An 8,619-nucleotide genomic window follows, 5' to 3' on the forward strand; every position below is an offset into this window, starting at 1 on the left:
TGAATTTTTATTCCATTTGTTGTGAACTGCCATGGATGCTGGTGATGGGAAGCAACATACTACCCAAGCAAGTGAGAGACATAATTTGCAGGATACATGCTTACATGAAGCACATAGCACATTTATGCATGTACCTCAACTTTCGCTTGGAACCAGCAAGAATGCAATCCCCATCTGTTTCTCGACGTGTGCAAACTGCCATCATTCGTGGACCAGAGTGTATTTGCATGATGTAGTAGATAGTGCAGCCAATAGATTTTAAAAATTAGTGACTAATAACAATGTGTTAATGTTGTGCATTATATGACAGAATAAATGAGACCTTTGATTGATTTGTGGAACACAATATGTAAATGTATGAGTAATATTGTTATTATGGGGACCAGATAAAGAAGCACTTACTCTGTCTATTGCACTGTTTTCTGGTGTTTCTGGCACCTCCTCAATATCTGCCTCTTGTGGATCCATGTCAGATGGTATGGGAGCAGCTTCTAGACGTCCCTTTGCTGGTGGTGGTGGTGCTATCAGCCTGTTGTTTTCCTGTGAAATGTACTTTATTTCTGTCAAAGCAATATTGTCACACATAGATGTAAATGAAACTCTAATACCAAGCTGTTATTTTATTGACATGTAGACTAAAACTGATGTGCTGCTGAAATAAACTAACAAAAAACTTGTTAATGGAGATTTAACATTTAAACCAAAACCTCTGATGAAGCAAAAGCAAATCATCTGTTGGGGCGGGGGTGAGGGTTATTACAAATATTAGGCAAACAATTGAGTTTAAATGATTTTTCCACTTATGACTATCCATAATTAACTCACCAAATGGCTGTAGGTGTGTGATGAATAAAGTAGTTTGATCATGTTTCTATAACTTGTTAATTTACAATATATCCTAAATACTGTGGGATATTGGCTTCACTTTGATTCAGATGAAGTAACAAATGACAACCACACAACTCAGTTCACAAAAATTTAGCCTTATAAGATTTAGTTTGCAGTATTTTGAATGTCCAGTCAGCAAACTGTGGTGAGGATTTTTTTTTATTACCTCATTTTTGGGGATGTGGGGTAGATATTTGCATTTTCAGCCAACACTCACCTCACTTATCTATGCATTTCTCATACTCATAGATGGCATATGGCACTTCTTGAGTTCTATTTATACACATTATTTTTTTTGCATAAGTTTGTTTACTTCACAATTGTGATTTCATTTTGCAACCAACAAAAAGGATGTCTTGCCTTCTCTTACAAACAGTCTGTCTTTCTTCTGGACTTTGTGGTCTTATAATGTTAGGAGGAAAATCTTTGTGGGATTTGGAAAAGAAGGAGAGAGATGGTGGCAAGTCAAGTCTTGAATCAGTCTGGGAAATGAGTTCAAGTACCTCTGCTGTCATAGAAGTTGATTTTAGTATATACTCTTCTAAAGAATATAAAACATGTTATACGTACCTGCATATTACCAATAGACTTGTGATTGTTTGCAGCATTGAAGAGATATGTTGCAAGATAAGTCACAGGATCTTGTGGTCTCTTATCTGCTATTTCTTTCAATCCCTTTATGAGTGGATCACCAAGTGCTAAAAAAGAAAAGATATCTGTACTGGTATTAATAAAATAACTTGGTGGTATAAAAACTTTTTAGTTGAGTTTTACAAAATTTAACTTGGAAATAGTCCATGAGAACAGGACTAGTTTAGCACTTAACTTGTCTTTGTGTAATGATACTTAAATAAAGTATCATTACACAAAGACAAGTTAAGTGAAAAACCATGAACCACAGTATTAGAAACAAGTAAGCCTACTTTCTCTGGAGATGATTTAAGAGACTGAAAAAAATGAGTAACGAGATAATTTTTCAGGTATTATGGGAAGTAAAATCTCACTGTGACTGGAGAATGGAATTCCACAAGAGGAAGACAAAGAGAAAGAAAAATATGAGGGGTACATGGAATGAGGGATAGGAATAAACTGAGAAATTGCTTGGTAGAATTTTGCGTTGGGAAAATTGTTGATAACGCTTGGTTTATAAAACATGAAAGGTGGCTGTATGCATTCAACAGACCTGGTGACTCTGGAGCGTTTCAAATAAATTATTTAATGATAATATAAAGATTTCGAAGCCAGCTCTTAAACTGCAAAAAGTTTCCCAGAACAGTTTTGGACTCTGGCTGTAATTTATTACTTATTAAATGCCAAGTAAAGATGGAAATCACAGAAAGTATGGGGCCCATGTAAGCTGATATTAAAAGAGTAGATTCAGAGTTTGATGGGAGCATATAAGTGGCAAACCAGGAAACAAAATGGACAGGGAACACAAGGATTCATTGGCCAGACTCTTTCCCAACACTGGCCACAACATTTTCTTATAGTGGCTTTTAGGTGGTGTGCCCAATTAAGATTTTTGTTCAATATCTATAAAAAAATCACTGTCTATGGGAGGTCCTCATCTTAAATGCAACTTACCATGTTAAGATATGAGTTATGTTCCTTAAGTGTAATTCTTCAGAGTAGGTGTGGAATATATTTTAATTATTGTTAATTATTGGTGGTAGGGATTAGAAAACAGGGAAGGCAGAATACATAGCTAGCTCACTAGCTAGTGTGTAATGGTTATGTACATCACAGTCATTATAACCAAACTTCACAGTAAATAAAAGAACTTCTACTCACATGCTGCCAGGTAACGCCCTTCTTCAGTCCAAAACACTGGCTCACCTTGTGAAGAGGCTATCCTTCTTTCTGAAAAAGTAAAATACAAGAAGAGTGTAATCTCATAGTGTGATCTGTGTATGTGCAAACACACACACACACACAGGTGCTCACATGTGTTTGACAAAATTTTCAGAATGGCCCCTCAGAACATAAATTAGTTGTTACACACATATGACAGGTACCATACATTTCTCTCAGAGGTTGTTGTGATTGAAAATATGTGCCTTGTCTCAGATAGCTTGTAGAGATTTTTTAACATGAGTGTCAATGTTTATTAATATTTAATGTTGAAAGTGTCATTTCTGTTTGGTGTTGTTGACACAGGTTTTTGCATGTATTACTGACTGGTGATGATGGCAAGCTTTGATCCCAAGGAAATTAGATTTATATATGCAAGGTGCATTTGAAGATATGGCTGGTAGTCCCAAAACTGATAATTTGATAAAGAAATTGAAGATCATCCTTGCAGCCAGAGGCTAATTCATTTACAATTTTGACTCATTTCATGACTGCATTCCCACCTTCCATCATGATAGAAAGCTTAAATATACACAATCCATGCCAGGAAATGGGAATTGTAAAAAAGAATGTCATTTGCTGTTTAGTTATTTTCTGGATGGTGTTGTGGACACTGGATATTGCACATATTTATGATTGGTAATTCTGAGGAAATTATGCCTAACATTGATTGGCTGTATGTACGAGTTGCATTTAAAGATGGGGCTGATAGTCCTGAAATTGATAATGCGAGAAAGAAAATGAAGACCATCCTTGCAATTAGAGGTTAAGCATTTATAATTTCAGCTCATGCTAATCAGTGTCCTTTGAGACTTGTCTTTCATATTAGATCTCAGACACTTTTTTTCTTCACTATCACACTGCAGTATCCCACTTCTTTCCATACTGATTCTTCCAGATGATTCTTTTAAACTTCAGTCTACTCTTCATCATTGCTGAGTTTTGATTTGAGTCTATATCTCTAATTAGTATGCCTTCAATCCAACAGATGATTTTGAAATCTCTGTCTGACCATGATGTAATCCAGCCACAATTGACCCATATCTCTATGTCTTTTCCAAGAATACCTCCTCCTCTTGTGATTTTTGAACACTGTATTCCTTATTACTAGCTGAACCTTATTCCAGTATTCAATCAGTGTTCCTAGTCCCTCATTCCTACTATCAAAACTATATTCTCCCATAGCTCTGTTTTACATTCCATCACCTACCAGTCCCCCATGACTATTTCATTATCATTTTCCTTTACATGCTGAATTACTTGTTCATTATCCACATCTTTTTTATCTTCTACATATGACATTGGAATGTATCCCTCAACTATTTTTGTTGGCAATGGTTTCCTGTCAATTCTGATGTGAATAACCCAATCACTGAACTTGTCCACAGTAATGCACTCTTTGCCCTATATTGCTATCCATAAAGAATGCTACTCCCATTGTACCCTTTTCTGTTGCTGTTGATATATATATATATTCATCTGGCCAGAAATCCCTACATTATTTCCATTTTACTTCACTGACTTCCATTTTATCGAGACTAAGTTTTTGCGTTTCCCTTTTCAGATTTTTTAGCTTCCATACCATAGCTAGAAAACTGAGATTTCACATATTATCTTCCTAAACATGATTGGACTACTGAGATACAACTCTCTGACTCATAGAATGTTGCACTTTCATTGGTGATTCAGTCTTTTTGGTTTGGTTACCTCCTCCTTGTCAGTCCTCTCCTGGAGATCCAAATTGGGAACTAATCAGGAATCTTGCCACTGAAACTCTGGACACTCTTCCACCTTCTTTGACTAGGCTGTTGTTAGAACAAGGCTGCCTCCTTATACTGGAAGTCTTTGGATGGTGTTCCTGATAATTTTTATTTAGTATGTAAGCAGTGGCTGGAACCAAACCTGGGACCAGGGCATTTTGATTTATAGTAAAAGACACCACCCTTAGACCATGGTTGCCTCCTTACACTCTTAATTGTAGCAAAAGTTTCAATTTTGTTCCCCCCCCCCCTCCCTCACACCTCTCTCTCCCTTCTTTTCCTCCTCCTTGCCCATCCCCCTCCCTTTCTCTCTTGCCTCCCTGGCTCACTCTTCATCTCCATCTTCCTATCCTTTCCTCCTCTTCCTTTCCGCCCCCCTCTCCTTCATTCTGAATCTTATACGCTCTACCATTTGAACTCATTTCATTTTATTGTACAGCTGTTGAATCACCTGTCAAAAGACCTGCCTAACACTATCCCACTAGCCCCTCCTTGCCTCACGCATTCTTCTCTACCTCCTCTCCACCTCCATTTCTGTAGTTAACTGCTCTCAATAATTGATAAACAGTAATCAATCTTGCTACAGCAGCAGGAGTGTGTGTTTGGGTGTCCGTCTGGTCATTTTGTGATTGTGTATACTTTTGCTAGTGGAAGAATAAGAGTTCGAAAGCTAGTGTGGATACTGTTTTCTTTGTGTGATTCTATGTTTCACGTATCAGTTTGCTACAGGTGAGTGGTTGCCTTTTCTTTACTTTATATATAGAACTAAAAGTCTTAAATACATTGGACTCTGACACCCAACAATTAAGTGATCCTAGGGATCCATTAAAACTATCATCATAGGGAAGCTATGCAGACTACTCTGTAGCAGGTAAATACTCAGGTAAATACTTAGAATCTTGCTGCTAGCATAACAGGTACATAAATGAGATTCAGTTACTGTAAATTGGCTATCTGGGTTTACAATAATCACATACAATATGAACATTTCTGGACATCCCATGGCATTGCACTACTATGAAGAAGATATTAACATCTGGTAAAAATTACTAAGCTTATTGAGATGACAAATTAATTTGTCAAAACTGGTAAATCATAATAAAAATATATTTCCAGCTAATGGCTGAATTTTATTCTGGAGAGCTTAGAATACCAGTACAAGACTCTCTAGAGTGACCACAGCAATTCATGCAAATCAGTTAGGTTTTCCCAAATTGATCAAGGAGAATTCAAAATGGTTCCTTAGACAGGGATATTGCTGGTTTCCATGACCTATCTGACCTTGTGCTCCATGTCTCATGACCTCATCATTTCCTTTGTACTGATGTTTTATGTGCCACAGTAGAGGATACCATTGGCAGTCTGTGTCATAATTTCTGGTGTATCTAAAATTGTTGTGGATGTGTCACGTGGGTACATTATCACTGTGCCTAATGTTCTTTTGTTGACCTCAGATACCCACTAATTTGTTTCATTAGCATAGTTTAAAGTCCATGTGATCCACATATTCACTCATAATTTGCTTGATGAGTAACCTCACTTGACTGAGGATCTCCATAGTTCCTCATATTGTTCACTACAGAAGTGGCAATTACACCACTTCAAGTCAAGACTGCTTCACATTACTTACTTTTCTTAAAGTATTACTATTGCAAATATATTGTTTAGTTTGAATTTTTATATGGTAAGGGACTGTTTATCTCCTAAGTGACCAGATAATTTCAGATGATTTGACTATCTTAAGACAAACGATCCCGTACTACAAGCCATTATCATCACAATGATAACACTACACTGGCATGTTGCAAGTCTAGTAACCATATGCACAGATATTACCAGAAAGCACAGAAGGCAAAGCTCGCAAGTTTGAGTCCCCATCTGACATGCTGTTTTAATCTGCAGAAAGTTTCAAACGGATGTTTCTTCAGTAAGATTTGAAGCAAATAAATTGAGCATTGTTAAGTCAGTCAAGTAATGTATTACCTTTGCATAAATAGACAATGAAAGAAACAAATAAAATTATGCATATGAAATGAAGAACAACTTAACTTATTCATTATTAAAGATGCACAACATAAAAAAGAACTTATGGCTTAACAGAAGCCTACATATTGTAAAACTGTTCTTTCATGTTCAGTTTTTATCTGGTTTTATTATTGGTAATATTGTACTAGTTGTATTATAACATGAATTTTGTTTTGCAAAATAGAAATTGCATTCACTTATTATTTTTATAAAGTGTCTCTGAAGGTACTTTGTGAAAAGACTTGTCATGTTACAGATAATTATTTGAACATACTTGTAGTGATAGTGATTGTGGTCCTCCTTGTGCAGTGTTGTTTCATGTTGTGTTGCATATGTGTGTGTGTGTGTGTATTTACGTCATGGCTGTCAAAACATTTTTTGCACCAGCTGCCAGAGGCGTTATTTTATTCTTATTAAGAATTTGTTTATTGTTAGACTGGTTAACTATTGTGTTTCAGAGATTACGCGTCTCACTTTATTGTTACACACTAAACAGAGAGTTATTTATGTTTCTAGAGAGATGATTCAACTTGAATGTAAAACTTCTCTGAAACTGTTGACTCCCAGCAACATCACTTCCTGTTCAAGCTATAAAGTTTTTGTTCATTCCTATACAAGGACTTATATTTAGTATACCAGCCAGGTGAGATCTTGATTTGGATGGTCAGGCAGCAGACATGGCAACCAGCTAAGAAGTAGTGACCCTGACATGATCTAGCCTGCACTACAGCACAGGAAGAACTGAATCTCTACTTGTAAACCAAGCTTTGTACCATAACTGATATATCAACTATAATAGAACCATCAATTTCCAGACCTGCTGAGCATTTACAAACCATCAGGCCACAAAAGGCCGCAAAAACCTGTACTGTGGTTTCAACAAGTGGAGATCAATTTCCATTTGCAGTGATCACAATGTATTCTACAATGTTTGCAATGGTGGTGACTCAACTAGACCATCCGTACGCTGCTGAAATTTAAGACGTGATAATCATGCTACCTACAACAAACTCTTGTGAGAAACTGAAGATGGAATTGATCCTTTGAGTCTCTCTACCCAAAGAAGAGTGCATTAGGCAAGTTATGACTCAGGAAGATATTGGCAACTGGAAGCCATCCCTGTATCAGAGACACTTGAGAAGCGAGGTTGACACCAGCACCTTCCCCAATAATTTGCTATGTGCATTACGGAGTAGCCACCTACCACTGCAAGTAAAGGCAATTACAATATGCCCTTGGATGCAGTGACTGACTTGGCTGACAAGATAATAGATGCAATGACATCTGCCCCAATAAGTTCGGTGACAGAATCACAGAGCAGCATATCGTCAATGATGATAACACACACAGATGATGACAATCTTGCAGCCAATGTTAATGTGCTCACCAAATACATCAGTGAACAGTTATCTCAGTGTGATCATAAGTACAACAGAAACTGCTGCTGCAGGAGGTCAAGAATCCACTCTTCCACAACCTCTTGAACTTTTGGGGCAGGTCAACATTCCACCTGTTGGTATCATTATAGATTTAGGTATCAGGTGCACAAATGCATCTCACTTTGCACCCACCCAAATGCCAGCAACAATCGGACATAGCTGCATCACCCAAATGCTGAGCATGATTGCAGCATCTGTTTATAAGGAAGTCAGGCCAGAAGTATGCAGTGGACAGTGGGTCTGATTTATGCATATTTTCTTGAACTTTATTACACAGTTGTTGACCACTAACATTGTTCTGCCTGACAGTGGACAGTGGGTCTGATTTATGCATATTTCCTTGAACTTTATTACACAGTTGTTGACCACTAACATTGTTCTGCCTGACTGCAGTGAACAACCCTTCTATACAGATGCTTGCAGTGAGTGAAATTAGATCTGGGGCAGTGTTGCATCTTTGTGTGGGACTTCACAACTGTGGATGTAACAGAGCACATCACTGGAGCCAATTCTTAGTATACTACCTGCTCCTACCAGACATGGCAAACATACGAATCATAAACAGTATCACTGGCCTCACAGCTGCAGGTTTCTGATGTAGTGCTGCATTGCCCACAACCAAGATTATTGTGGGCCTACTGCAACAATTTCTGGCC

This window comes from Schistocerca serialis, chromosome 4, assembly GCF_023864345.2.
Source record: "Schistocerca serialis cubense isolate TAMUIC-IGC-003099 chromosome 4, iqSchSeri2.2, whole genome shotgun sequence".
NCBI lineage: Eukaryota > Metazoa > Arthropoda > Insecta > Orthoptera > Acrididae > Schistocerca > Schistocerca serialis.